This window comes from Arachis ipaensis, chromosome B5 (genome assembly GCF_059453495.1).
Source record: "Arachis ipaensis isolate K30076 ecotype BB chromosome B5, ASM5945349v1, whole genome shotgun sequence".
In the NCBI taxonomy this organism is placed as follows: Eukaryota; Viridiplantae; Streptophyta; class Magnoliopsida; order Fabales; family Fabaceae; genus Arachis; species Arachis ipaensis.
Window position 1 is genome coordinate 130,286,008 of NC_142440.1, and position 6,908 is coordinate 130,292,915.

The 6,908-nt window shown below is 39.9% G+C and overlaps 1 pseudogene across 1 annotated transcript; it reads right to left on the minus strand.

Moving 5' to 3' along the window:
* Positions 1 to 594: 594 nt before the first annotated feature.
* Positions 595 to 3,192, minus strand: LOC107640973 (U-box domain-containing protein 18 pseudogene; annotated as a pseudogene). Its single transcript, XR_015883155.1, has one exon. The product of XR_015883155.1 is annotated as a U-box domain-containing protein 18 pseudogene (transcript).
* Between the last annotated feature and the right edge of the window lie 3,716 nt (positions 3,193 to 6,908).

The following is a 6,908-nucleotide window of genomic DNA, read 5'->3' on the forward strand; positions in this document are numbered from 1 at the left end:
GAACTCAATACAAAGTGACAGAAAAATCAACAAACCAACACCAAAACGTAACCACCTAACAACTTAGAAAAACAAATACTTATTCCATTTTTATTTCCAATATTGCCTTCAACAATAAAAGAATCTTCACACTCCACTCCTTGTAACAAAAGGGATCCGTGTTTTCTTTTTTTCTTTAAAAATAAATAATTCTTCCTAGGAATAACAGCAAAAAGTAAAAGAACTTGAATCGTAGAATAGAAATTTTAAATTACTTCACCCAGATTTCATTTCTGATAAAGTTTAAGACCAGGCCAACCTAACTGTGCACCGCTTATAAAACACTTGGCTTCTTGACTGAAAAAATGGAACAGAAGTGCAATAGAGACAGAAAAGAAAAGTAATTGGCATCTATCCATCTGACTATAGAAAACAAGTTTAGATTAAAACACTTAAGAGGTATATACTTGCATGAATTCACACACTTGAAGGAATATTTCACCATAAACTTATAGACCCTTCGAAACGAAGCCTCATGGCAATAAAATAAAAACTGAAAAAAAAAAAAAAAAAACGAATATTGAATTGAACTGCACTAATATCACAAGAACCATGTGCTCTAAGTCTTCAAACCTTAGACCTTATTTCGTATAATATAACATGGGCTACAAATTTGACACTTTAAAACATAGAATCATTATATCTAACATGAGTCTGTGTGTATGGAAAAGCAGCAGAAAAGTAGAGTATAATGCTATGTACTTAATTGAAACTAGCTCTTCAAAAACACGGAGCTAATTTCACATATCTATATCGTTTAGAATTTACAAAGTATAAGGAGGAAGAAGCTTTCTAACTAACTCATATGAATCAATGGTTGTCGCAAAACTGATGAGGACCCAACCAATCCAGAAGTTCTTTGTTCATTGAATTCCTGTAGAACTCTGATGAGGGAGCGTGCTTTCTTTGCAGCATGAGGGGTACCATCAGTGATGATCCAATATAGCAAAGGCATGATTGAAGATTCCGCAACAAGAAAAGCTACAACCCCTGAACCACCATGGACACAAAGAGACATCAAAATCGACACGCAGTGCTCCTTTGCCACACGCGAGGTTTCGGACTTCAAGATCCAAATGATCAAGTGCAATGCCTCAGCTTCTAACACGGCCCTTGCTCCCTCGGTTGTCTCGGCCAATGCAGCTAGAACTGCTAGGCAATCCGTGACGAGACCAGCTTTGTCCAAGGAAGAAGATAACACTCTAACAATTGCAGGAACCGCTCCGGCTGCCAGCACTTTTGAGTGATTCTGGGGATGTAAGAGCAGCCCAAAAATCGCAACCACAGCATTCTTTTTCCCACACATTATAGCATCCTCTGATCTATGTAGCCGATCCTTGCCAGCAAAACAAGAATGGATTGTTTTCCTTTCTTCTTTGATCATCTCCACCAAACCGGGAATCCCCTCCGGATTATCTCCAATGATTTTCCTAAATTCTTTCACGGAACAAAGATAGAATATGGTAGCAGCTGCCATTTGGCGAGCTTCCAAACTAAGCCCTCTATTTAGCACTTTGAGAATTGGCGCCAAACCCCTGCTCTCCATTATACATTGCTGGCCACTGCTATGCTTCGAGAGCTTCAACAGTGCAGCAACTGCATTCTCTTGCACTGTTCTGTCACCGGTGCTAAGAAGATCAATCAAAGGCGGCACGGTCCCAACCTCAACCAAACACGTCCGGTTGAAAACGTTAGACCTCGCGAGCAGGCGAACCTCGTAAGCAGCCTTGTTCTGTTGCTCCTCTGTTCCAAAGGCGAGTTTCCGGGCAAGAAACCAGCAGAGGAACTGTACGGCGTGCGCCGCTGCTGGACTACCAGCCTCGGCTGATACTCCAGTGCGGTGGTGACTCCGGTTGCTTGGCTTGGCTACCGAGATGCCATTATCAACGCAGAATTGTTGGATGAGCCTTTTCAGTGACGTGTTTGGAACCAACTCTGTGTTGGTGAGCCTCTCCCCTGATTTGGGACACACTCTGTTTCCAGCTTTAAGCCATTTCTGAATCGAGATGCGGTCGTAAGTCTGGCCGGTGGAAGTAGTCACCGGATCAATCATCAACTCCAGTGAGATCGGACACCGGAAATCCTCCGGCGGCCGCTTCTCGCAGCTCAACTCTTCACTGCCACCGCTGCTCCTTCCCTCGGATTGGGAATTTTCATGAAGAGACGGGAAATCAACGTCTTCGAATATCACTCCTCTGCAGTAACACAAGAACGAAATCAAACCGCTCAACAAGGAAACCTCTTCTTCGTCGGAAACAGAGGACGCGGAAGAGAGCATCACGTCTTCTAGAAACTTCACCTCTCTGTTACAATCGATCCATGTCTTGATTTCGAGGTAGGTGAGGGTTCGCTTCATGGCGTTTAAATCAGGCTCGATTCCTCTCTCGAACTGCTGCAAAACCGAGTTAACTCGTTGGGCTTCCGTTTGGTCTTCCGGATCGAGTTCGAAGGTGACTTTCCTGGCTTGCTTCCTAACTAACTCAACTAACTCTCTAACTTCCCAACAAACTTTGATGACGTGGAGGGGCAGCGCGTCGAGGGTGGCAGCGATAGTGCGAAAGAGTGACCGTAATTGGGATGCCACGTGGCGGGACTTGAGGAGCATGAAGAGGCGGGCACCTTCGCGGGAGCAATCTTGTAAGAGGAAGTGAAGATTCTGGAAGGAGAAGTGGAGGTCGGAGAGGGAGGGAACGGCGTCGTTTGGGAGGAGGGAAGCGTGGAGGTCTTGGAGGAAGATGAGGAGGAGGGAGACTTGGCGCGTGGCCTCACGGGCGTTGCGGCGTTGTGTGAAGAAGGTGGTGGTGTTGAGGATGGATTGGGAGAGGGTGAGAAGGGAGGAAAGGAGTGTGGCAGGAGAGATGGTGTCGGAGGGGTGGACCGCTGGGAATGATAGGGGACGGCGGGGATCGGGGGGTGGATGGGAATGGGGATTATTCGGAGTCATTATTTTTGAATTTTGATAGGGTTTCAGGAATGTTGGAACTGGCAACAATTTGGATGATTGCGTGCGACGTGCAGGGAGAATTATAAGGGGCAAATCATATTTCGGATAAAATTTATCCTATGATTTGGATGTGGTGGAATTTTTTTAAATTAAACTTTCGAGTCAGAAAATCAGAAATTCAATCTGACAGACTTCTTGACATGCATAGTCCGCAAAATACCAAAGTATGAATACTTGAATAGAGAACAACCAAGATAATCAGTCTCCTAGGCTGTTATTCGAGAATAAGATAAAGACAAAAAAAAAAATCGAGAATGGAATATAAAAATTAAAACATAAAAATTAATATTTTTATATTTTATTTAATAATAAATTAAAATAAATTATAAAAATTTTAATTTTTTAACTAATAAATTTAAAAAATATAATTATAAAAATTTAATAAAAATAAAAATAAATTGAACTTTTCATTAGACCAGTAAGAAACTCATCCCAATTCCTATTTGTGGTCCACCTGTCATAAAAAGTAACTCCACATCAACTTTTGCGTCATAAATAGTAAATAAGAACTCAAACCATCTCTTTCTTCTCCATTAGGAAGAACTAACTTTAGTCCCTATTGTGGTCCCACTTAATTAATTAATTAAAATACTTAAAATTAATGTAATTATTTTTTTCAATAATATTATTTAAATTTATAAATTTAAGAATAATTCACTATTAAAAGATATTAATATTAAAAAAATTTGTATATAACAATAAATACACAATATATAATTCGAGATTATCCTAATTTGTAAAATTACATAATACAAAAAAAACCATAAATAATTAATATAAATTATTAATTAAATAAAGATATAATTATTTAATATAATTAATTATTATAATTATTATTAAATTAATTACCATTTAATTATTTAATATAATTATTTAATTAATTAATATTTTATATAATTATTTAATTAATTATTTATTTTTATTGGACAATATGAGTCCCTGTTCAGAGAGACTCATTCTCTTCAAAATCTGTGCAGAAACTCTTTTTCTCATTCCTCCATCGGTGAGTTCCTGTACCTGTCAGAAATAGGGTCTCAATTTTTTGTTCATTGGAGTTGTTCTTAATATTTTTATATTTTCTTACTACTTATATTTAGGAATGAAAAAATTAGGCGATTTATCAAAAATCTTGTGTTTAGTCTGGCTTAACTTCGAAAATTATTTTTGTTATGAGAAAGAAGTTGGTGTTTTGGAAGGATATTGGAAGGTGGGGTGATTTACCGGACGGTGGAGCTTTCGGTCAATACGTAGGGACGTGGTGTCCCTGCTCCTCAGCAGCATGTCAGCACCCCAGCAGCACGCCGGGGGCATGGTAACGCGGCGGACATGCAAGGATTTGGCACCACGCAGGGGCGTGGTGGAGCTGGCGTTGCGGAATCCCGATGTGCCTGTACCACGGGGGTGTGTTGCAGCTGCTGCCATGCAGGGGACAGATCTCATCCCAGTAAACAGCAAGCGTGGCCTAAGTTGCTCTATATAAAGAGCCTCCCGCAACTGCAATGTATAGAAAGTGTGTTAGTGAGAGGAAAGAAAAACATTAGTGTGTGAAGCAGAGGGGAAGGGGGGTTGCGGTTCAACTAAGAGGGGAAGGGTGTTGCTGCTCTACAAGGAGAAAGAGTGGAAAAATAGGCAGAAAAAAATATTATTTTGTATTTATTTTAAAAAATGATTCGTAATTATAATACTCCGAAAAAATATATTATAAATTATTTGGATCATCCAATTTATGTAAGTTGTTAAATTATATTTTTATTGTGTATTTAAATTTCTTTTTTTTTGTTAATTTTAAATTAATTTTATGTTATAAAAATACTAAAATAAAATATACATTATATGATACAATATACTAAAAATTTTTTAAAAAAATATTTTTTCTACGATAAAAATATAAAAATAATACCATAGTAAAATAAAATATACATTCTGTAAAATAAATAAATATATATGTTGAACATATTCAAAATTTTAATATATAAATGTTAAAGTAATAAATAAATATTAGAAAAATATATACGTTGTTATTAATAATATTAGAGAAATATATGCTTTTGATGCACGAAAAAAAATTATTTTAACTATGGTACTCGTAATGTACTGCACGTTAATTATTTTAACAAATAAAATATTAAAATAAATAATATTATTAAATGAAGTGATCACATACAAATAGATATGCTAATATTTGTTTATTAATAAATGAATATTTATAACTAATATAACAAATATATTTTTGTTGATGCAGCCTAACAGAAATTTGTTGGTGTGTAAACTGGATCCGCCACAGAGTTGGAACCCGAGGGTCGAAAACTATTTACGCGCCACGAAATTCTACCACGTATCTAGGATTGGGATGATAAGAGAATTTCACCCATTGTTAGCTGCTCTGGTTGAAAGGTGGAGGCCGGAGACTCACTTTTGTGTTGCCGATGGGTGAGGTTACAGTGACATTGGAAGATGTCGTACATATATTTGGCTTACCCATTGATGGAGAGCCTGTGAGTGGATGGACTGACAGTAGTAGTGATTTCGTTCAGAGTCAGAGCATGGCAATATTCGGACGTGAACCAGTACTCAGTCGTAATTCGAAATCCTATATAAAGCTTGGTTGGGTTCGACGTATCAGAGATGCGGAGCCGTTGGACACTGAAGAGTCCATAAGGAGATACGTGAGATGTCAGATCTTCTGTATGTTAGGGTCGACCCTATTCACAGATAAGTCGACCGCATACGCCCATGCGAAGTATCTACCGTTGCTTTGCGATTTCGAGCGGATCCATACTTATAGTTGGGATTCAGCATGTCTCGCACATCTTTACAGAGCACTATGCCGTGCATCACGATATGATACGAAGGAGATGAATAGCGCTCTTAATCTGTTATTTGTTTGGGCATTGGAGCGAATGCCGTGTATTGCGCCCGTACCGAGACATATCCTTCCACCTGCTGAGATACCAGTTGCCATGAGGTAAATATTTATGGTTCTTGTCGGAGATTATATTCACTATGCATGTTTCAATTACAGTTACTTATGTAAATTTTTTCACTGTATCATGTTTCAGATGGATTCATTTGGAACGGAGCACAGCGTGGTTAGAGAAGACCGTTGTGACATTTAGGCATGATATAGACTACATGCAGGAGGTAAATATTTATGGTTCTAATGAATCCTAGTTCCAGACATTAATGTTAGGCTTATGACATACGAATTATATGTGGCAGTTTGAGTGGCGGCCGTACGAAGGAATGATTATACCCGGCGAGTTACATAGACATCTTGATGTGTGTGATATCGTTGCTCCATTGTTGTTGTTCGAGTGTATTGAATGGCACCCTGCGGATCGAGTGATGCGTCAGTTTGGGTTTGCACAGCCTCCCCCGTGAATACCAAGGGACATTCCACTAGACCAGCATTGCATGGCTCTTCGCGGAGTGCAGCTTTATGACTGGACAGTTTTGCATGGGAAATGGATAGAGGAGTGGGGCAACAGGCGAAACACTCGACTGCGGGATCTGCACCTGCTTCCGACCTGGGACCTCATACCAACCTCGGAGTATCGGGATTGATACGTGCGCTCATTCGGACATATGCTGAGTTTGTCGGCGTATGTTCCTCAGGGCCCAGCAGCACCTCAGCCACCAGAACCTCAGCCACCTGCACCTCAACCACCTGCTAACTCAGCACGCCCCCACGTGTTGCTACCACGTCATCACGCCCCCACGTGCTATGTCAGCACGCCCTCACGTGATGCCACCGTGTACCACTCAAGCTCCGCTACGTTATCACCACGCCCCCACGTGCTACGTCAGTACGCCCCCACGTGATGCTCCCGTGTACCACTCAAGCTGCGCCACGTCATCATCACGC